A 22,762-nucleotide genomic window follows, 5' to 3' on the forward strand; every position below is an offset into this window, starting at 1 on the left:
GCATGCCAGAACTTGCAGCTTTTTAAGGCTATTAGCAGAACTTGTTAGTAGTGCATACCCTGTATGCACCACTACATAAATATATATATAACCATTATTCTAAACCATACGTGCTTAGTCATTCATTCAGTTCCACACAACTATATGTGAAAGAAGAAAACTACCATTAGAGTGGATTTGCGCTCAGTGAAAACTCTTTGGAACTGCTTATTGTAAAGAAAACTCTCAACACACTAAACTTACATTCCGTGCATTTTAGATGACAATATACAAAATCATTTCTGTTTTACCTGCCTACAGTAATCTCCCAATACAGTAGCCAAGAAGTAAGGCTACAAGTTTATTAAGGCTACAGTTACAAAAAAGGTTATTTCCTCAGAAAATTACTAAGTGTTCTATTTGGATGACACAATATATATTTGGGGAAATGAAGATAACTTGGATGCTTACTAGCTTTCCTGTTCAAAAAGTACCCAATAGATCATATGAAAGATAATTTTCCTATGAAAATAATGTACTAAAATAATGACTGTAGAAGTCAGTGGAAAGTCTTGCCTTTAAAGCCATCTGTTTCACTCTCACGCTCACGACACTCTGCATGCATGTACATGCATGAGAGCAGGAGAATGGGTTAGATATAGACAAGCATTCCAAACATGAGGATTGACTGAGTTTAAATTACTTTTAAATGTAGTGAGATGGTGTCAGCCAGAACCAGATCTTTGCAAGTCTCACAATGAACAGCACTACGTGTGTAAGAATATAACTGTTTTCCTCTTGACCTTAGGCTGAGGTTAATAAATGATCATTTAAAATACCCTAAGTGATGTAAATTTTAAATAGTTGGGCAAATCTTAAGTAATTAATTATTACTGTCAAATAATTATATAATATATAATTATATAATACGGACCAGAAAAAAGCATACGTCAGAGTCTCCATATTAACTGTAAGAGTGTTACGACTGTATTCAAGACTAACTAACAAGGTTTTTTACAGATAGGGGACAATGATATATAGAGAATCATCTGCATCTATACAAAGCATTCAAATATAAATTAGCAAAGATACTCCTGTGGCCACTACCATGAAGGGATTAAATTACTGGATTTTTAAAGCATAAATGTAAATTTACTGCATAGCTGTAAGTCCGGGAACATCTGTTTTTTCAGAGAAATGCAACTATTCCCTGGCAACACTAATTATATGAACATTTAATTAATAAGGAAGATGATCAGAAAATGAAAGAAATCATGCTGTTCCTCTCGCCACTCCTGTTCAGTTGTTGTGAAACCTAAAATTTTAATAGCACAAACTGGCTGAACAGGGCAAGAAAACTTTGAGTGAATCTCAAAATAAGAATTGACGCTGACATTTTATGTCTTAAATTATTGTATATTTTTGTGCTATAAATAGTCCAATCTAGGTATAGAAAAACTGAACAGTGTGAACAGTGGCATTAAAATTCAAATGTTTGATAAACTTGAGGTATTTCCACTTGGATTAGATCTAACGAACAGTGTTTGAAGAGTCCATGGCTGAAGGGAGCCTTGTTCATTTTAGAATGAGTGTCTGCTGAGAGAGAGCTTCAGAAATGACTCCAGCTCAGAAGAAGGATGGTCTCAACTCCTCATGCACAATCTTCTAGCTGAGTGGACTCAAGCCTCCAAGTGAAACTTAGGTGTTACAAATGTGCTTATACCCAGAGCACTCAAAGAATTAGCTTGAACCCCTGCTAAGCGAAACCACAGTAATGTAACCCTCCCTTGACTTCAGGTCAAGTCAAACAGGGTCAAGAGCAATATTTTGGATGTTGGTGTAATTTGAATAAAATGGGTCACAGTTGTGAAACCAAGAATTGGTAGAGGAGAACAGAGAGGAAGGCTGAAACAAAAGCTTTCTGGTTCCCTCTAGAACCAAACTGAAATTTTGAGTTGGAAATGTTGGCTTTGTACACATGGGCAGATACAGTTTTCATGTATAAATTTCATAGCATTTAGTTTCAGGAGCAGACTTGATATTTCACACTCCAAAATTATTATATATGTATCTGTAATGCATCTTAATGCGTTAAACATTATGAAATGTAGCATAGCTTGCTCAAAGAGATTTCATTAATAAAAAAGTATCACCAGGTTAAAACAGATATCACAACTGTCACTGTCCTGAAATCTAATTTCAACTCTTGTTTAACCTCTATAGTACTCCTGTAGTTTCACAATTATATAAAATACAATTAAATAATTCCAGAAGGGATAATATTATATTTCAAAGAACTCAAGTGGGAGAGCAAGAATAATAATACTGAGCATGGTTTGCCATCCCTAAAGACAAAGTAACGACCAATAGTAACTGCTCAGTGCTAATAAACTGTAATTGAACTCATTTATAATACAAATCTTAATTGAATACTAGCTAGTATGCATTATAAGTTTACTGTCCCTTCATAAATAGGTAAAGTAAAGCTGATATAACAATGTGACAGTTTTATACTTGTTCAGTCCTCCTTAAAATGAATTCACTTAATAGTAGGCATAAGAAAATGTATTGACTTTAATAGGCCTTGGAGAAGGTCCAGGGTGAGAGCTAGAGAAAGTAAAGGTGGGGAAAAGTAAAGAAGGGAAGAAAAAGAAACCCAATAAACCAGATAAAACATTGGTGCCAAATTAGGTCAAAAACAAAACTGTATTGACATTTAAAATTAGCATTAAAGCTAAGCAAAACCCCCCAGTGACTGTTGTAAATTATTTCTATGCTGGTGGAATAGGAAGAAGATCTACAAAGTTACAGAGCCACTCAATTATTCCCACACTGAGTCCATAACCTCTGTATTTCCACAGAAGTTCTTTTATCCATCCTTTAGCATCTGAAACTGTAAGAAGAGACACGGACTTAGTTTGATGTGTCAGGGCTGAGCCAAGTTTAGAGCCTCAGGTCTGACCACCTTCCAGTTTTGAAAGCTAACCATTAATACCATAGCATTGCTATTACATCTTTCTCTTCTTTACAGTGAATCCAGGATTAACCTCTATAAACTGTCTGATAATCAACAACAACAAATCTGCAGCTAATAATTTACAACATTTTACCAAAACATTTCTTTTAGCAAGCAGACCACAAGACACATTTCTCATGTGCCGTTCTCTTCAAGAAGCTTTTAATTCAACAAAACTCCTGTGAGAGCGAAATTATGGAAAAAACAGCTGGTTACGAACACTTCAGGGTATAGTCACAGTTGGACACACACGAGTCTCCAGGCCTTTCAGGTTGTCTTCTCCTGAATATATTTTCAACGCAGACACTTTTCTTGTCTTTACAACTGTCATTGCTTAAATGTATCTGAACAAACCTGGTAAAATACCACACATTCCAGCTACATTACTTTCTGCTGTTTTCTGAGAAAATACACTGATGGTATATAGGTTCTTTGTCCTCTAAGGCTTTACAGTGTTCTGGCCTCATCCATCTTCCTTTGTGAGGGGGAGATTACTGAGTTAAAACGAAAAAAAACACTCTTAAAAGGTTCTGTACTGCTGCTGCCCAGAAGGTTTTTGAGCTTCCATAATTACACACTCACAAAGAACAAGAAGAGCTCTCTCACTACATATTCGCATAACGTACTGCATGCCATCGGGGCCGACTGTCTACGTTTCCTGAAAATAACATGTGTGTGTGCACGTGTGTGTGTAGACAGAACTCAGGATTTGACAAATTTAAAATTCAAAAGCCCAAACCCTGACGGCAAAGCACGTACCAACTGGATACCGTAAGTCCCAATTTGTGTGTTAAAAGAGGTAGCTCTGGGCTGATACGATTTTATTAAAGACATGTTTTATTCACAGGTTTCTTAGTTCTGTTCATTTAACTAGATGAGTAGTGAGTACAGGGATCCTGATTTTCTTTCAGTTTGAGAAAGATTTTGGTTCCAAGATTATGAAAAGAGTCTGGGGTAGCAATATCATATATGTTATATCTTTATTATTAAACATCAGCACTTGGAATGTCCATATTTTGCCATCATGAAAAGAAAAGAAAATTGTATGTCTGCAGTATTGCCCTGTTTTGTAAAGTATACTATATATCTGTATAGTCTGCAGGCAGGCAGACTGAGCTCTAGGGCCTGGGCTCGGATCGTCTTCCTTTGAAGAAACCTCAGTGATGGCGAAGGAAGGAACACAGGGTGGGCAGAGAGGGAGGAGGCAAAGGCGCCAGCTTCCACCAGAACACGTAGAGGCACCATGGCATATTGAAAGCTGTCTCAGCTGTTTTCCAATAGCTCCTAGCCCCATAATGTGCCTTCATTTCTCTCAAATTGTGAGAAACACACTTAAAGGAAAATAATTTAATCTATTTTAAGTAAACATTCTATATTTTTCCTGCTGAAATAGGCTACAGGTCATCTAGCCATTTTGGATGATCTCAGCAAGGAGGAATTATTAATGTCACAAAGTATCACTAGAAGGGAACAAAGATCTATACCTTGATTCCAAAGGCGAGGGGAAACTATCCTTCCTTCCACTGAGGAAAGGAGTCTTACATCTGTATTCCTTTTAAATCAGAGCTGACATTTTCAGGGCAGTGATTGTACAGTGAACTATCAAACGATGAAGGGAGAAAAAAAAAGAAGTAATCATATTCCTTTCTCAAGAAAACAAAAGAAAAAGGAATTCTTTTTGTAACCTCAGTCACTAAGAAAACTCATTAATTTATATAATTTAACTGTATCCAGCTGAAGTGGTAAATACCATGATAGATTTTTTCTTATGGGTCATTACTTGTGTGGTTAAATGATTACGAAGAGAGATATGAAGCCTGCGGGGGTATTTAGCTTTTAAATATTGACTTTCTTTGCACCTCTAATGCTAAATGGGAAAAGCTGATGCAGATTGCTTTTTTGGCTTGCAATAGAGCATAGTTGAAGTACCACTTGCAGGTCTTTCCCAGATACAGTTTTGTAACACGAGTAGCTAATAAATATGTTTTCCTGGAGGATTTATTACCCATTGAGCATCATTTTTTCTCTTTTGGTTTTGCCCAGCAGATTGTAAAATTCTTCTTAAAGAGGAGTGGTAGGTTATTTTTGACAGCAAAGGACAAAATAAAATGCTGGATATGAAGGAGAGCAAGGAAAAAAAATAGAGGGCTGATACTGGTAAATCTCTTGCTCCCTGCAGTCACTATTTTAATTGAAGGCTTATCAAAATTAAACTATACAAATACTCAAACAGTCCTTACTCCTCTCTTAAGGATACACATTTTTAAAATAGACATGGCTATATGACAGAGAAAGTGTAGAAATTCAAAGTTAAAAACAAACAAACACTTAAACAAGACCATCTACCTCTAATTTTCCCTTCCATCCCTTATTTTATAGACAAGCTGATAGCAGAGGTAAAGAGCCTCTCTGGAAATCACCTTAGTCTTTGGGTCAGGAAGTTGCTTTTCCTCATGCTATCCTTCAATAGCAAAAGATCCATCCTCAGCGGCTGCTCCCTAACATAAGTTTTAGTGGACACATTGAGAATATCTGCCCTTTGAGATGAAATGCTGCTAAGAAGCATTATGAGGGCGTTACATGTACCTTGCAGTGGCTGCCACTGCTGAGGGAATGGAGTCCTGGTACTGCTGTCATAACCACTCACAATAAATGCATTAGCCAGCATCCAGAAAGTCCTGCTGTTTTGGTAGGAGTAAGACAAAGTACAAAGAAAGTAAGCCGCTCTTCTCATCCCCCATGTTGAAAACTATACTAAGTCAGTCATTATTCACAAGCATGTGAATGACTTTACATGATCCATCAATCATTTAATGAGTATTAGCACAACAGCTACTTAGAAAACTGCTGTAACAGCTTCTTGTTTGTCACTTGCTGTAGGAGGTGGGTAGAAAATGGTGCTTTTCTGCAAAAAGTTTGGATTTTCGGTGGTAAAGTGGAACCTTGAACAAGTAACAACTGAAAAAAAAAAACAACAAACCCTCTTTATACGTGAGCCTCCTTCACTTCTGAGCTGCTATGGTATATTCTTGAGAGTCACTAAATGCTGTAAATTCAGTGGGAATCAACCCTCTACAGGAGAATGAATGCAGAAATCAGCTAAGCTGTTACTCCCATGACGTATCAAAGAGCTTTTTTTTTTTTTTTTTTGGTCCCCATTTTTACATGTTCAGTTCTTCAGATTACGCTACAAGTAGGAGGTGAGGCCTGGAAAAAATATCAATGTAATTAAAAACCAACTGATGCAGCCCCCAACAGCAATTTTTTGACCAACTTTACTCATAATACCCTAGAAGTGTAAAAGTGCATTAACAGTAAACTATACTGTACAATTTGCATGAACTTCAGCATAGTAAGAATTGCTGCTCTTAAAGTAACATATTTCTTCCAATTATTTTGTTTAGAAACAGCAAGGATCAGTTTGTGGAGATGACACCTTCTATCCTATTAGAAGTTATATTGCAACTGGAGTTACAAACTAACCAGAGTTAGTTTGTGATGACTGTCATTCACAGAGATTTGTTTGAACAGGCTCTTCCAACCTGCTGGACAAAGTCAATGCTGATTTGGCATTGTCCGCTGACACAGGAGCACCTATTAGATGGGCAGCACTAACCTGGGAGTCTCATGGAAACAAGCTTTCCCTGTTTAGCTGAGACTCTCCATTCCCATGCCTCTTTCCCCAGGATGACCTGGAGGAGCTTCACGGGTGTTTCAGTGGGAGGAAACAGACTTCCTCTCACACCCAGTATACTCAGTTCAATGAAAGGGCATGCCTGGCAGGTTGGTTTCTTCTTAAATGATACAATCATCTAAATATTCTCTAGTTTTCTCTCATCTTTCATCTGTTATTTTCTTTTGTTTCTCTGTTATCTTCTCCCTCATGGAAGTACTTTATCAATTGATTACAAAAATTTTTTCTCTCTTACTTGTCAGGTATATCCCATTCTTTTGGCCACAGATATTTACATACATGAACCCTTCTTTCCTGTTTCAAATTTATAGGAAAGCTGTAATTTATTAAGGCCTTTTCCTCCGCTCCGTTAGTTGCCCATTTTATGTACTCCACTAAACAAAAGGACTCAGTTAAAGCAAAAGCTATTCTCTTGCTGCTCTATCACGTTCCACCATCAAAAGGATATGAATTGTTTTATGTCCCTTGATCTCGTCAATGCTCTTGGGTTGAGATAGAAGGTTAAAGGGAGGTGACAAGGTTAAGTGATTTGACTAACATCCAAAACAATGCTGAGGATCATTATGAGCCTGCCTCAGCTTTCTAATAAGATATGTAATGAGGGACAAGTGGAAGCTTCCCCCACCACCAGCTCATGCTGAAGTGATTTGTTTCTCTCTATACCCTTGCCACAATAGGCATCTATATATTTCTTTTTAGAATACTGTCATGGCCCACTAAATTACCCTTGGGCAGCACTATCAGAGGTGTTCCACTTTGCCCCTCTATTTTTTTCCATGACATTACTCTGCACAAAGGTTACCAGAAAGACAGACGAAGTAGAAGCAGATAGGCCTCTAAGGAGTGATATATAGTAGGTACATAATAGAAAAAAAAGTGAGGATGGTGTTTTAAAGGGAATTTTCATTTCTTTCTCTTAATTTCCAGAAGAAATTTTAGACATTGGAAGTTTACTGTGCCGTAATTACCAGGTTTATTTTTCCTTAAACTTCAACTTCTTTTCAGGCGACTTGACTCCTAGTGGCCCTATACTTTTCCCTCTTCCATTTCATTTTCTCTCCCATAATATGTTTTTAGTGGATTAGAGAACGGACGAATTATCTTCTTATTATTTGGGGCAATATTTTTGTTGATATCAAAGTCATACAACAAAGAAAATATCAAAATTTGAGCAAGAAGACAGTTTCCAAGTGTTGCAGTTCAACTAGCCACAAAAATGGTTGTTGTAGTAGCAAGCATGCTGCAGGAGTGTCTGTCAGTTTTTATGTAGGTGTAAAACTTGTCATGTTAAGTTGTTTTTGACCTGATGGATTTAATAGTTCCTAAAAGCCACTATGGTCCATCACCTCTATGAGTATTAAGGGACTCCTAAATCCATGGATAGATAATTTGGCTGCCATACTTGCACAGTAAATTCACATCCTTAAAGCCCTCATTAAAATTTGTGCAGTCCATTTCTTAAGTGCAATTAACTGTGCATTTCTTAAGCAAAATAGTTAATTTCTTTCCTTCTCCCATAGACCCAATTATTTCCCATTATCTTTGTAGAGATGAGGATAGATCTCCAGGAGTTTGTTTAAAAGCACACCAGATTATTGGGAACTGGGAATTATTTATTTATGACTTTTGCACTCCACCCAACGGCTTCAAGACCAAGCATAAAATAAAAAAAAATTTAGATAGCTGGATAAAGATCCTAGTTTGGCTCAGCTGATATACAGCAACCTTTATGAATAAGTGATTTAGTTGTTGGGCCGACCTGTTCATGGACAGGCTTGTCCCACTGATTTATTAAATCATGTGTGAGATTAATTTATTTCGGCTATGTCAGCATAGTCACCCTACTTTGTGTACTACTTTTTCTACTTTTTACTTTTTTCTACTTTTTCTGCAATAAAAATTCAGAAATAAAGCTATCCTATCAGTTAATGCCTATTGAGACATCTTTTCAGCTTGGTTCAAATTCACACACAACATACATTCACTATCAAAACAATAACAAGATATTCATTCCTTTATAACATAAAACAGTGTGTTCGATAAAACATTATTTACACAAATACTTTCCCTTAAAGTGACATGAGCTTGCATAACTTGCATTATCTAATGTAACGAGGTTATATTTGCTAAATTCTCACTGCTTGGAAAACATTGTACACCTTCCAGAATCAAGTACTTACACAGCATGTACAGCTATTTCATGTTGGTTTTGTGGGAGGAAGTTAATTTGACTGCATGAATAAAATAACTTACTTTCTTAATTAGACATTTTAATCAGAGATCCATTAGCTAATCAGAGCTAATCAGTGTTTCATCAAGACTGCAAATAGGCAAACTGGGATAAGATGGTCAGGACTCACAGGCTTGCATGCATAATAGAAAGTTGTGGATATTATCTTTGAAGATTTCTCTTTGAAAAAGGCCCTAAACGATTTTAATGATTTTGATATATAGAAAAAATAAGAACCAGAGAAGTTATTCCGTATCACCAGCTCATTACAATAAATTGGAAATGAGTAGATGAGAGAAAACTAGGGTTCCTCGTGTAGTAATTTCTGGCCTCCTAAAAATAAGCTTTAGAATCCAAAGTAATTTAGTGTTGAAATGGGAGCGTACTCACCAATATTAAGCTGGAATTTACATTTCATCTATTTTTTTTTTTAAGTTTCAGCTCTAACTGAATCTGTGCAAATGCCAATAGAGTAATATGCTTTTTTTTTTAAATAGTTAGGTGTCTTTCACTCAGCTGGCTCCTCAGTTTTTTCTGTATATGATTGTTAGTATTTTCAAAAACTAGTAAAACCACAGAAAAGAAGTGGGCTAATATATGTGCTTTATTGATTGCTAGATTAAATATTTCCAAATACTTATTCAAAGTGTATCGGGACATGTAACAAAGTACAACTATATAAGCATGTGATTTTTATCCTGAAGAGCACTATTGGAAAGCAAAACTAGTATAACTACTTGTAGTCACATGTTGCTGAAATAATTCTGTGCAGAAATACGCTATATACTAGTTTTTATAGTGTTCCACACAGAAGAACTGAATAACTGTGGTCTTAATTGTGGTTAACAACTGTGTAGCTGCCCACGAAGTGGTTCTCTTCTTCTTTGATACCTTAGGTTATCCACGAATAAAAAGAAGATAGCATGAGACTTAGGTGACCGACCATATGTATCAAGATCCACTGGGACTCTTTATTCAGCTATCACTTCCAACTAGCACCTGCTCCCCAAAAAAAGGATTTTTGTTCATATTTTTCTTTTTTCTTATTTAAATATAACATATCAATTAAAATTGATGCCAGTCCAAATCAAACAGAAAGCCTCTCCATATATGTAGTTTCTACAAAACTGGAAGCTCTTTGAAAGGGAAACAGGGCGGGAAAGCCAGATGAATCTATTCCTCAGACCAGCCTAGGAAGAACTGAGCGCTGCTAAGATTTTTACCCATTCACCAGAGCTACTGGGGATCAAATGATGCCTATAATGCAGAAGTGGGAATTTTAATTTTTTCTCATCACCAAAGTACAGTTGCATTCAAAAAAGATACTGGCATTTAATATTCAAGCTTCTATTTACAAATGAAAATAAATCTAGTTCCTTCAACAAGATGCCATATGGTCTGTACATTTACAATATGTCATTTTGGATGAGTAAGTTTTTTGATTTTAAGGTATGCCAAAAAGCTAGACAGAGTGGCTCAACTTCTGTTTTGCTAAAAGCCGTCACAGAAGTTCTGAGTCACCAGACTAAGTTAATTGAAAACAATGGAACTGAAAATGGAAGGTAAAAGAAAGAGGGAATGGGAACAGTATACAATCCTCATTGGTAAGACCTCTGACACTGAAAGAAAACAGTACTATCACACTCTGGCTCTAAGTTGTTGCTGAACAGCACAGAAAGAGGTACAAACCCACAAGGCTTAGCTTCCTTTGTAGTCCTCTCTTTCTCTTGCTCTCTGTTGAGTTGATAGACATGGACCACCATTGTGTAACACTGATTCCAGGGAGACACAGGGCATTTTTTTGCTGTTTGGGATGACATGCATGCAATAGAGATGAGTCTGAAGGAGTAGCACCTGTTTCTCAGATTGTATAACATAGCTATACTATAATAAAAATCAGGATGCCTGTTCTTCACCCTCTGGTTCTCAGTAATTTCACCTTCAAAATGAGAATGATAATTTCTGATAATCTTAAAACCTAATGATCGATTTTCTGTTTAAGATTTTATCTAACATCTTGTGTTCTTGCCTATGCTTTACTGAGAAGTAGAACAGTATACTATTACTAAAGCTATGGCACTGAAATGCTTATGTCGTACAGTTCTAGAAGACAAAGAGAAGACACCAGGAAAACTACTCAAAAACAGTAATAGGGAGACTGATAGGGGGAAAATAGAAATGAGAGAGAAAGCTGTTACCTGAGCTTCAAAGCTCATTGAAATTTCCTCAGCAAATAAATTCAGACTTCTCCCCTCCCCACAATATTACTAGTTTTTCCCCCTAGATGGGGGACTAGATGGACTACTACCTAATTTAATCTAACACAACCAAAAGCGTTTAAAGAGGACAACAGGAATCAGATTTGAACCACTGACCTAGATAAAGCTTATGTATCCAGTACTAATTACTGGAGCCACCTAGTTTCAACAGTCTTTTTGTGGAGAAGCTACTCGCACTCTCGGCTGAGAATCTTCCTGGACAGCTGGAAAGCATCAAGCTTTATCTACAAGTTTCCAAAAGTGCACTACATGTTTGTATTTAAAGGACGTTAGTGTTGCTGTTAATCAGCCTCTGTGAAGAAATCCCTGAAACGGCTCCCAGTCTCCTTTCCTGTCACATGAGCAATGTTTACTTCATTAAAGATAAGGTGAGAAAAGATATCATGCATGGAATGGAAAAAAGTGCCTACTTCTAGCTGTTCAGACAGAATTCAGACAGCAACATCTATTCAGACAGACATTGCTAATTCACCTGGAGAGCGATGCAGAAGTAATATAGATTCGATAAGCTATTCTGTTTCCGTGCCCAAAAACACATGAAAGAAAAGCATACAGACAAGAAAAATCATATTAACCACATAGAGAAATAAAATTTCTCTTCCAGTAGATCTTTCCAATGGAGATAGATCAGTGATTTCATACACAAAAATCTCTATTCTCTCCAGCTCAGAGATGAGCAGTACATCCTACCTGAAGTCTTCTGGCTTGCCATTTAGTGAAGGGGCAAGAGCAGTAGCTGCATGAGGACAACCCTTTTGATGACAAAACACAGATCAGGCTAAGAGAACGTGGAAGATTAACAATACTCTAAATGCTGCATATCTATTTTCTATTGTTGTTCCACCTGAGAGCACAGTGAACAGGCAGCGAACAGAGGCAGCAGTTTGCGCAGCAGTTCGTGCAGAAGGGCACTAGAAGGCAAAGAAGGCAGCTCTCCATTTTCCACAGGCATGGTCATGACACGCTGCAGAGCACGTTCCCCAGTGGCTGCGGGAGGTGCTGCATCAGCTGTGTCTGAGGCTTCAATCCAGACAGACCCTCTGACAGCAGATGCAGCTCTGCAGGTGTCAGGCTGCAGGGAGTGCCTGGGGCCTCTCTGTGAGGCCTGGGCTGACAGTCAGCTCTCCTGCATGAGCTGTTGAAGACGGCTGGAAGCTGGTGACCTCTTGTAGAAGGAGAGGAAGCTGGTGACCTCCTGTAGAAGGAGAAAGGCTCTTGCTCCTCCTCAAGGTTTGCCTTTGAAGAACAAGTTTAGCACCCTCCAAGCTGAGGAGGAGCTGGGCATGGCTCCAAGGGAGGCAACGGGCCTGGCAGACCCTGTGCTGTGCAGGAACCCCCGGAAGAAGCAGTGAGTGATTGTTGTGGGTGACTCCCTGCTGCAGGGGACAGAGGCACCTATCTGCTGACCTGACGTCTTGTCTAGAGAGGTCTGCTGCCTGTCAGGGGCTCGAATAAGAGATGTCGTGGAAAGACTACCAAGGTTTGTCCATGCATCAGACTACTACCCTCTGCTGCTCTGCCATGTGGGCACTAATTCCTTGTGGGCACTAATGACATGAAAGGCAAACTGGATACCATCAAACGGGACTTTAGAGCTCTGCGAATGGTGGTTAAGGGTCTGGGAGGCCAGGTCATTTTCTCCTCAATCTTGCCTGTGAGGACAAAGGACGGGAGGAGGAGTAGACAAGTCTTCCAAGTTAGCAACTGGCTGCGCCGCTGGTATTGGCAGCAGGGTTTTGGTTTCTATGACCATGGAACCCTGCTTGAAGATCAACAGCTGATGGAGAGCGATGGGATCCACCTTACCAAGTGGGGCGTGCATGTCCGCCAACAGGTTGGCCAGCCTGGTAAGGAGGGCTTTAAACTAGGAAAGATGGGGGAAGGGGAGTGGTATAGTGACAGGGTAGTCAGTAAAACACTGCTGAAGTCAGGATGCCTCCAGCGGGTGCATACAGCCAGGGGAGACAGCACAGAACATGGCTATGGAGGATCCTCTTGCACCTCTCCTGGGAAGCTTGCATGCTTGACTGGCTCTCTGAAATGCCTGTATACCAATGCACGCAGCATGGGGAATAAACAGGAAGAGTTAGAGATCTGTGTGCGGTCGCAGGGCCATGATCTCATTGCGGTTACAGAGACATGGTGGGATAGCTCACATGACTGGGATGCTGTCATGGATGGCTACATGCTTTTTAGGAAGGACAGGCCAGGAAGGCGAGGTGGTGGAGTTGCCCTTTATGTGAGGGAGCAACTAGAATGTGAGGGAGCTCTGCCTCGGGGTGGATGAAGAGCAGCAAGTTGAGAGCCTATGGGTAAGGATTAAAGGGCAGGCTAACATTGGTGACACTGTTGTGGGGGTCTACTACAGGCCACCTGATCAGGAGGAAGTCATCGATGAGGCCTTCTACAGACAGCTGGAAGAAGCCTCACGATCACAGGCCCTGGTTCTCATGGGAGACTTCAACCACCCTGACATCTGATGGGAAGACAGCACAGCTAGGCACAAACAGTCAAAGAGGTTCCTGCAAAGTATTGATGATAATTTCTTGACTCAGATGGTGGAGACGCCAACGAGGAGAGGTGCAATGCTAGACCTTGTACTAACAAGCACAGAAGGTCTAGTTGGAGAGGTGAAGGTTGGGGGCAGCCTTGGCTGCAGTGACCATGAGATGGTGGAGTTCAGGATCCTACGAGGAGGGAGCAGGGCAATGAGTAGGATTGCTACGCTGGACTTCAGGAGAGCTAACTTGGGCCTCTTCAGGGACCTACTTAGGGGAATCTCATGGGGTAGGGCCCTAGAAGGAAGAGGAGTCCAAGAAAGCTGGTTAATATTCAAGCATCACTTCCTCCAGGCTCAAGATCGGTGCATCCCTCTGAGTAAGAAGTCGAGCAAAGTGTGCAGGAGACCTTCCTGGATGAGCAAGGAACTCCTGGCAAAACTCCAACAGAAGAAGGAAGTACACAGAATGTGGAAAAGGGGACAGGCCCCTGGGGAGGAATACAGGGACGCTGTCACAGTGTGCAGGGAAGCGACAAGGAAGGCTAAGGCCCATTTGGAATTAAATCTGGCAAGGGATGTCAAGGACAACAAGAAGGGGTTCTTCAAATACATCAGTAGCAAAAGGAAGACTAGGGAAAATGTGGGCCCACTGCTGAATGGGGTGGGTGCCCTGGTGACGAAGGATACAGAAAAGGCAGAGTTGCTGAATGCTGCCTTTGCTTCAGTCTTCACTGCTAAGGCCAGTCCTCGGGAATTCCAGACCCTGGGGACAAGAGAGGAAGGCTGGAGAAAGGAAGACTCTCCCTTGGTGGAGGAGGATCAGGTTAGAGATCTTTTGTCCAAACTTGACATCCACAAATCCATGGGCCCCGACGGGATGCATCCGCGAGTGCTGAGAGAGCTGGCGGATGCTATCGCTAGTCACTCCATCATCTTGGAAAGGGCCTGGAGATCAGGAGAGGTGCCCGAGGACTGGAAGAAAGCCAGCGTCACCCCAGTCTTCAAAAAGGGCAAGAAGGAGGAGCCAGGGAACTACAGGCCTGTCAGCCTCCCCTCCATCCCTGGAAAGGTGATGGAACAGCTCCTCCTGGAGGTCCTCACTAAGCATGTGGAGGACAAGAAGGTGATCAGGAGCAGTCAGCATGGATTCACCAAAGGGAAATCATGCTTGACCGATCTGATAGCCTTCTCTGATGGGATGACTGGCTGGGTAGAGGAGGAGAGAGCAGTGGACATTGTCTACCTGGACTTCAGCAAGGCTTTGGACACTGTCTCCCATCACATCCTCCTAGGTAAGCTCAGGAAGTGTGGGCTAGACGAGTGGACAGTGAGGTGGATTGAGAACTGGCTGGATGGCTGAGCTCAGAGGGTTGTGGTGAATGGCGCAGAGTCAAGTTGGAGGCCTGCAGCTAGTGGTGTCCCCCAGGGGTCAGTCCTGGGTCCAGTCTTGTTCAACGTATTCCTCAATGACCTGGAGGAAGGGACAGAGTGCACCCTCAGCAAGTTTGCTGAGGATACTAAAGTGGGGGGAGTGACTGACACACCAGAAGGCTGTGCTGCCATTCAGAGGGACCTGGACAGGCTGGAGAGATGGGCGGAGAGGAACACCCCTGAAGTTCAACAAAGGCAAGTGCAAGGTCCTGCACCTAGGGAGGAATAACCCAGTGCACCAGTACAGGCTGGGGGTTGACCTGCTAGAAAGCAGCTCTGCAGAAAAGGACCTGGGAGTCCTGGGGGACAACAAGTTGAGCATGAGCCAGCAGTGTGCCCTTGTGGCCAAGAAGGCCAATGGGATCCTGGGGTGCATTAGGCAGAGTGTTGCCAGCAGGTGGAGGGAGGGGATCCTGCCCCTCTCCTCAGCCCTGGGGAGGCCTCACCTGGACTGCCCAGTACAAGAGAGACATGGCACTCCTGGAGAGAGTCCAGCGGAGGGCTACCAAGATGATGAGAGCACCTCTCCTCTGAAGAAAGGCTGAGGGAGCTGGGCCTGTTCAGCCTGCAGAAGAGAAGATTGAGAGGCGATCTCAATGTGTACAAGTATCTGAAGAGGGGGTGTCGAGAGGATGGGGCCAGTCTCTTCTCAGTGGTGCCCAGCGACAGGACAAGAGGCAATGGGCAGAAACTGAAGCACAGGAAGTTCCATCTGAACCTGAGGAAAAACTTCTTCACTGTGAGGGTGACAGAGCATTGGAACAGGTTGCCCAGAGAGGTAGTGGAGTCTCCTTCGCTGGAGATATTCAAAACCCATCTGGATGTGACCCTGGGAAATATGCTCCAGAGGACCCTGCTTGAGCAGGGAGGTTGGACTAGATGATCTCCAGAGGTCCCTTCCGACCTCAACCATTCTGTGATTCTACTAGTGGCCAAGGGTGTAGGCACTTCTCCAATGACTGCAGACCCAGTCAATCTGTTTTGTGTACTTATCCTCTCTGTAGTTGGGTACTGCATTACAGCACATGAGGAGGTGAAAGAAGACCTTAGAAACAGCTCCAGTTTGTTACAGTTCATTACTTAGAGGCACACACTCTTCCCATCTCATCACCAGACACTATATTGCCTCCCCAATAAGCAGTAAATCAATAAAGCCTCGCTGGAGCTGGTCCATGCTTCCTTCAAGATCATCTCTGACAGAGCTGTATTTGATAAGCTGCAATCCCCAGAAATAAAATATCAATAAATATCACAAGATGTATGAACAAGATGCAGAAATTCCTTGGCAGGAAGGACTGCTACGAGCTCCGTTGGTATTTCTGGCGCCAAAGCCACAAAAGCCTGGGCATATTCCAGCATCTTTGCTTCAGTAGGACTCCCCCGGGCTCAGGGCTTTGCCATTATGCAATCAATTTCATGGCTGGAATCTCAATACATATAATTTAAACAAAATAAAATTAAATTGATAGGTCACCAGGTCATCTGGAAAGAATGTTTTTCTGACAATCAGTCCAGTCTGTTCTTTCTTTGCTACTATAATCCGCACCCTATTAAGGAAAGGAGTTAAACAAAGTCATTATCTATGTTTGCATTTTATTATGCATGGTCCCAAGTTAACAATGAATTCTCTTCAAGGATTATCATAATAAAATATCACAGTGGTGCCCGGTTGTGCTGCTACAGTTAAGTGTCTTATTTTCATTGCAGGTCGCTGATTTCATGGGTTCAAAACCTAAATACAAAAATGTGCTCCAGGTTAGAAGCTAGGAAACCAAGCCTGAGCCTAAAGAGTAATATTTTATTTTAAAAATAATTGGTAAAATATGATTTTCCTCTTTACATATCCAGCCATTTTGTGTATGCATATAGAGGCACGTAGATGAGATTAATCTTTTTCCAGACACTTTTTGTCATATTATCTTTGGGAGACTGTTTTTCTTTTTGAAAACAAACTGGAAGTGATACTAGTTTAAAACTATGATAACCAGTTTCAAAAGAAAAATAAACCACAGCAGTCAGAGGAGATAGCAAGCACATCTTAACAAAAGTATTCTCAACATATTTTATCCAACATACCTATTTATCTGAATTAGCAGCCCTCAGACTCCGTAATAAAAGCTTAGCCATTAAACATTTTTATATCCAAGTCCTTTGAAACACTCCTCAAAGATGAAAAAGAGTATTTCAACGTAATAGTTTGAGAGTATACACCACACTGCCAAATATAACTCTCTATCCATTATTAGGCAGTACTTAGGAAAAAAAGTCACATGAATATTAAATAACACAAGGCACTTCCATGATATTCTAGCAGCAAGTTATTTGAAACTTGCTTCCCTCACATTTTAAAGAAATGCTATATTAAAGACCATGTTTTAAGGAGTCCATTCCTTAGAAAAAATATATTGTGATTATGCCAAATATCTCTAAGGAGTAATAGCATTATGATTAGAAGCCAGATAATACAATTTTGTATTCATCATAGGTACATATTTTTTACATACCCAGTAAATAAAGAACACGTAACAGATGAATGCCATTCACTCTTTTCAGTGTAATACTAGTATTTGTTTCTTCTGTTGTTGAGCAGTTGTTCCGAACCGTAACGACAAAGTTTAATACTACTTCCAACAACATTTTTAATTCCTAATCACTGGTAATCTAAGGAGATAAGATTAAATCTTCCTATTTCTCTAATTAATAGGAAAGGTCAGAACAGACCAAATCCCACATTTAATGTGTTTACATGCAAAGAGAACAGCAATTAAATCCTAGCTCCTTTAAATCCAAAAGCTGTCCAAGAGTGACCTCATTTCTTGTCTCTCACAGAAACAGTGATCAATGAAATGCCATATATTCTTGGCAAGGCAGCCTAACCATTAATATGAGTTTGAGGACCATGTAAGCTAGGAAACAAAATAAAAACACAAAATTCCAAACAAGTTAATACCATTAAAAAGACTCTAAACCCAGATGTTCTGTTCAGCTCAGCTTAATTTCTAAGAATGACCAAGACTGCAATGCTATTGTCTTTGTGCATGTGCTGTGGAGAGAAAATATTTAGTTGGAATTGGGAAATAATTCATAAAAATAATGCTAATCGAGTAGCAAGTACTTTCTAGGTTTTCGTGAATTACTGAGTCCTGAATTAACTATATGTTCACAACAATATAAACAAAAAAGACTTTTCGTAGAATGCAAATAGTTCAGAACCCAAGTAATGTTCTGCAACTGCAAACTTGGACAAAGTATTACACATACAATCATCACTAAATGCAACAGTGAAATCGGCATCAGCAGGATCTGAGACAACAATTTTTAATACACGTTTTTATAACTTTTTGGAATCTGTTTTAATTACTTAATAAGAATTCAAAGTGAGAGGTTAATAAAATTTATCAGTAGGTGTTCTTATCAATAAGCAGAACTGTGAAGCTTAATGTGTGATGGTCTATCATTGAACCAAGAGGGTTGACATTCTTCATTAATTTGAAAGGAGGAACGTATGTGTTTCAATCCAAGACACTTATATACACGTAGGTTAATTTCAAGGATGAACACAGTTGGGGCTGAAAATATTACAAGTGAAAACTAATTTTCAGCAGAAGCCTGTGGTGCAAAGAGAACCAAAAGTAGAAATCAATCAGTTTTCATAGGAGATAAAAGGTGTCTGCCCAACCTTCACTGGATAAATGAACTAAACTAACTATAAAAATGTAACATATCTTCCAGATTTATTTTGAAATGTATCACGAATCGTTTCAGATAACTGAGAGCTATCAAATCAGGATCACCTTTGAAAACCTTCAGGCGATCTTGAAAAGTTTGAAAATAAAAAAAATGAAAGCATCATAAGGGTCATAGTCAGGGACTAAATTCCAGTCCACCTAACTCTTGGCTTAAGGCTCTTCTTGCCTCTACGGAGTTGAGGAGAGAAACGATTACAGTTTACCAGTACCTGCTTCAGTGGGTGATGGCTCTGTACACTGCTGGGTCAGCTGCTCACTCCAGAACGCTCTAAGCCGCTTCTGTCAAAATGAGCCTGTAGTAAGAAATACCTCCTGTGCAATCTAACCCAACCTATTTTAGCTTAAACATCTTAGAGAATATGGGTAGCTAAAAAGGTCCATTGGATGGGACAGTAACAAACTTTCACGGATAAAGTGAGGATATGGCCTTTTCAGTCAGACTGGATGCAAGGGGAAGAGGACAAGTGAAAAGCCTATACCAGAAATGCATTTAAACTAGTGGTGCTGACATTTAAATACTGCCTTATTTAGAAGAAAACAATAACAATCATAAGGAGATAAACTTATGCAGGAACTTCAATGCTTTCTCAAATAGCTGTAACTGAACTAAATAGCTAAACTTAAATTCTGAGGGAAGAAAAGAAACAAACAAATCTTCAAATAATATCATTTGACACTTTCCACTTGCTCAGATTTCATTAGGCTTTATCCAATAGCTCTTCTGGAAGCTTAGCTCTGAAAAAAAACCTGTTCCTATATGCTCAGCAACATAGCTCTCATACAAAGGAAATTCATTTTGCAATGTATTTTACCATCACTTACTTGTGCGTACATGGAGTAACACATCCATCACTGCTAAAATTCCTGCAGTCCATGAATGCACAAATCAAGTTTGTATGTAGGTGAGCTTTAATTCATAGCACACTCAGTGACCAAATGAATGCCAGATTAAGTGCAAGATGCTCTTAAGTTACATGTACTGCTCCATACAAGAGTGAATGTATTTTATTTTTTCATTTGTATCTGGATGCTTCACTATTTTTGCTTGGCAAATAATCGTATATAATATTTTACAAGCATGATTGCCACTACACAAAGTCATCACAAGATAATTCAGGATAATTATTGTTTTGTGATTTCAACTGGGAAATAAGCCTGAAAGCAGAATTCAAATGTCCAGGGTCAAGGTAGATGAAAACATAGTAAAATAGAGAGCTGTATGTTTTCAGGCCTCAGATTCTTTACATTACATTAATAATTCTCCATTATTAAAACCTGATTTGAAGATATACTAAATGTTTATAGAAGACTAAAACACACCAGGTTTTTTTCAGGACTCAGATATACTACTAAACAGTGCACCAAGAGTTCTCATCCTTTAGGTCAGGAAATTTCAACAGAAGAGAAATTAACTCAAAACACCCAAGAAACAAAGCAGAAATTAGTGTAATGAGAAAGAACATGAACGTCCTTTATTATTCTCTCATTTTCTTCACTGTTTCTTTAGGGCTCTTGCTTGTGCCTGCAACGAAGAGTTAACATATATGCCATGGGAGAACTATATCAAAATATTGCATTAGGATGACATTTCAGATTGCTGTACAGCTCTTCTAAAATGATTAAAGCTAATTCTAAGAAATCAGAGTAATAGCTGCTATTAAAAACTGAATCCAACTCCTAGGCTTCCTGGAAAGTTTGACATGACAGATATCTGCAAGATATTAATAATGCAGACTAGAAATTAAGAGATCTTGGATCTGGCTCTTAGCTGTGATATAAATTATTTGTATTATCTTGGGAGATGATCTAAACTTCTGTCATTCAGGGCAGACCTACACGGGAGGGTGCCGACTTGTATGAAAGCCTGAAGCATGGGCAAGGCAAATGTCTGGCCATCTCACCCCAAGGTAGGTATACCCTAGTTCCTCACCTGTAAAAATGAGAAAAAGCCCTTAAATCCATCTAGTCCATGAAAGCTTCTGAAACATATGCTCATGCATACATTCAGGTTCCTGAGTATAAATACTTATGTGGATATTGCAATAAGGTTTCCTTTAAATTGCTTACTGCACCAGTCTGGGAAAACAGCCAGATCTGGTGTAAATCTGCACAGTTCAGTGCTGAAAGGCAGAGCATGAGAGAAGTGGGGGAGAGGCAGCCTGCAGCTGTCCTTGTAGATCCACTCAGTCCACAGCTGAAACACTGTTGATTGGCCTTCACAGACATGTCCAAGAGCATAAGAGTAAAGCAGGTCAGTTTTCAAACTAACACATGGATGTATTTTGTCCACTGCTGTGAGGATTATTTATCTGGCAAGTAAAATTCAATCCTGCTTTTCTTATTTGGGAATATTTATGCAGCAGGTAAAGCTTCAGAGTGTTAAGTTTTAAGGAAGCCCTTCCCTAATGAAAATATAACAAAGTTCCATCAGAAGTATTCTTAAAAAAAACCACATCATCTGCTGAAATGATTGATTCTCTTTGCTTTTCTGTAAGTGTTGTCCTAACGGTTAAGATTCACAGCATTTTAGCACGTACACTGGCACTGGACTAGCTCCTTTAGGCACTCCATTCCAAGAAGCATCTCCTCCTATCTTCTAATACGCTTCCTTAATTATTTCAAGTGTCTGATTTTTTGCAAACTTCTCAACCAGAACATAGGTCATAATGACAGAGAAGCAACTTTACAGATGAATGTTATTAAAATAATGGCTGCAGCACAAGTTCTTGTTTTCTTTACCAATGTCACCTAACTTTGGAGAAAAATATTTGTATTGCCTTCAGAGAAGATCGAAGCATCAGTTAGTCTTGCCTCATTACTATTCTCTGGTGGCTGTGGCATTAAGCAGTTAGAGCAGAATATCAAAGTTTTGCTCTAATTTTCAAGCAGTGGATTTCTCCACTGCCTGTATATTAAAAGAGGTAATGAATTTTGAATCATTTACGAACATTAACAAATCTTCTTATACCATTAGTCCATCATTTTCCTCTGCTACTGTTTACAAAGAGCATCCATTCAGCACATCCCTGAAAATCTTTCAGAATCATATAGCAAACAGATGCACATCACTTATTCCCCAACAAAAAAAAAAAAAAACACAACACATACCTAGTGAAGGTATGCAAGTTCAAAAAAAACACTCATCCTTCTTAAGCAGTCCTTGACAATCTCCTATGCTGCACTCCAGTGGAACAGATTAAATCCTGAAACCTTATTCACCATATTTATTTTTTCCCCTGGTGGGTGGATAGCATAGAATATTTCTGATCGTGCAAAGCCTTTCAATCTAAAATACAAAGGTAACAGAGATCCAATGGCTGAAAGCTGAAAAAATTAGAAAAGTTCAGTAAAATCACAGTAAACAATTTCCTTGAGCTGTGATGGCAACTGAAATCCTCACAGTCATATCTTATGGTTATACTTTAACTATAAAGTTATCGACTTGTTGAAAGAATTCCTCGATGAAATTATAGGGCCTCTGCATTGCAGGAAGATGTCAACAACAAATTGCTCTCCCTGACATGAACAATAAATCTATGGTTCCACAAAAACAGTCCAGCTAAGTTGCTTATATTTTTCTAAGTTTTATGGGGAACAGATTTTCCCCTTTACTTTCTGCTATGGTGTAAAATACTCCATTCAAAAGTTCTGTTATAGCATGACAAGAACAAGAATTTTCATGTTGAAAGTTGCACTGTAAGCAAGGAAACCAGCCAACAGACAGATTGCACAATCTATTTCCACAAAACGGAGGCAACGTTATTTCTGTTACTGCCATTGTCTGGTATAAGGAATCTACATATGCAATGGGATAGCTGGGTACTGCCAGTTCTCAGGGAGACTGGTGACGGGAACCACCAAACTCTCCCCGTAATGGTAGTTTC

The 22,762-nt window shown here is 39.7% G+C and overlaps 1 protein-coding gene across 3 annotated transcripts in view; it reads right to left on the minus strand.

The window, feature by feature from the left end:
* The window catches only part of ROBO2 (roundabout guidance receptor 2), a 1,122,084-nt gene that overhangs the window by 600,438 nt on the left and 498,884 nt on the right, over window positions 1-22,762 (minus strand). The window lies entirely within an intron of this gene.

This window comes from Struthio camelus, chromosome 1 (assembly GCF_040807025.1).
Source record: "Struthio camelus isolate bStrCam1 chromosome 1, bStrCam1.hap1, whole genome shotgun sequence".
Taxonomy (NCBI): Eukaryota; Metazoa; Chordata; class Aves; order Struthioniformes; family Struthionidae; genus Struthio; species Struthio camelus.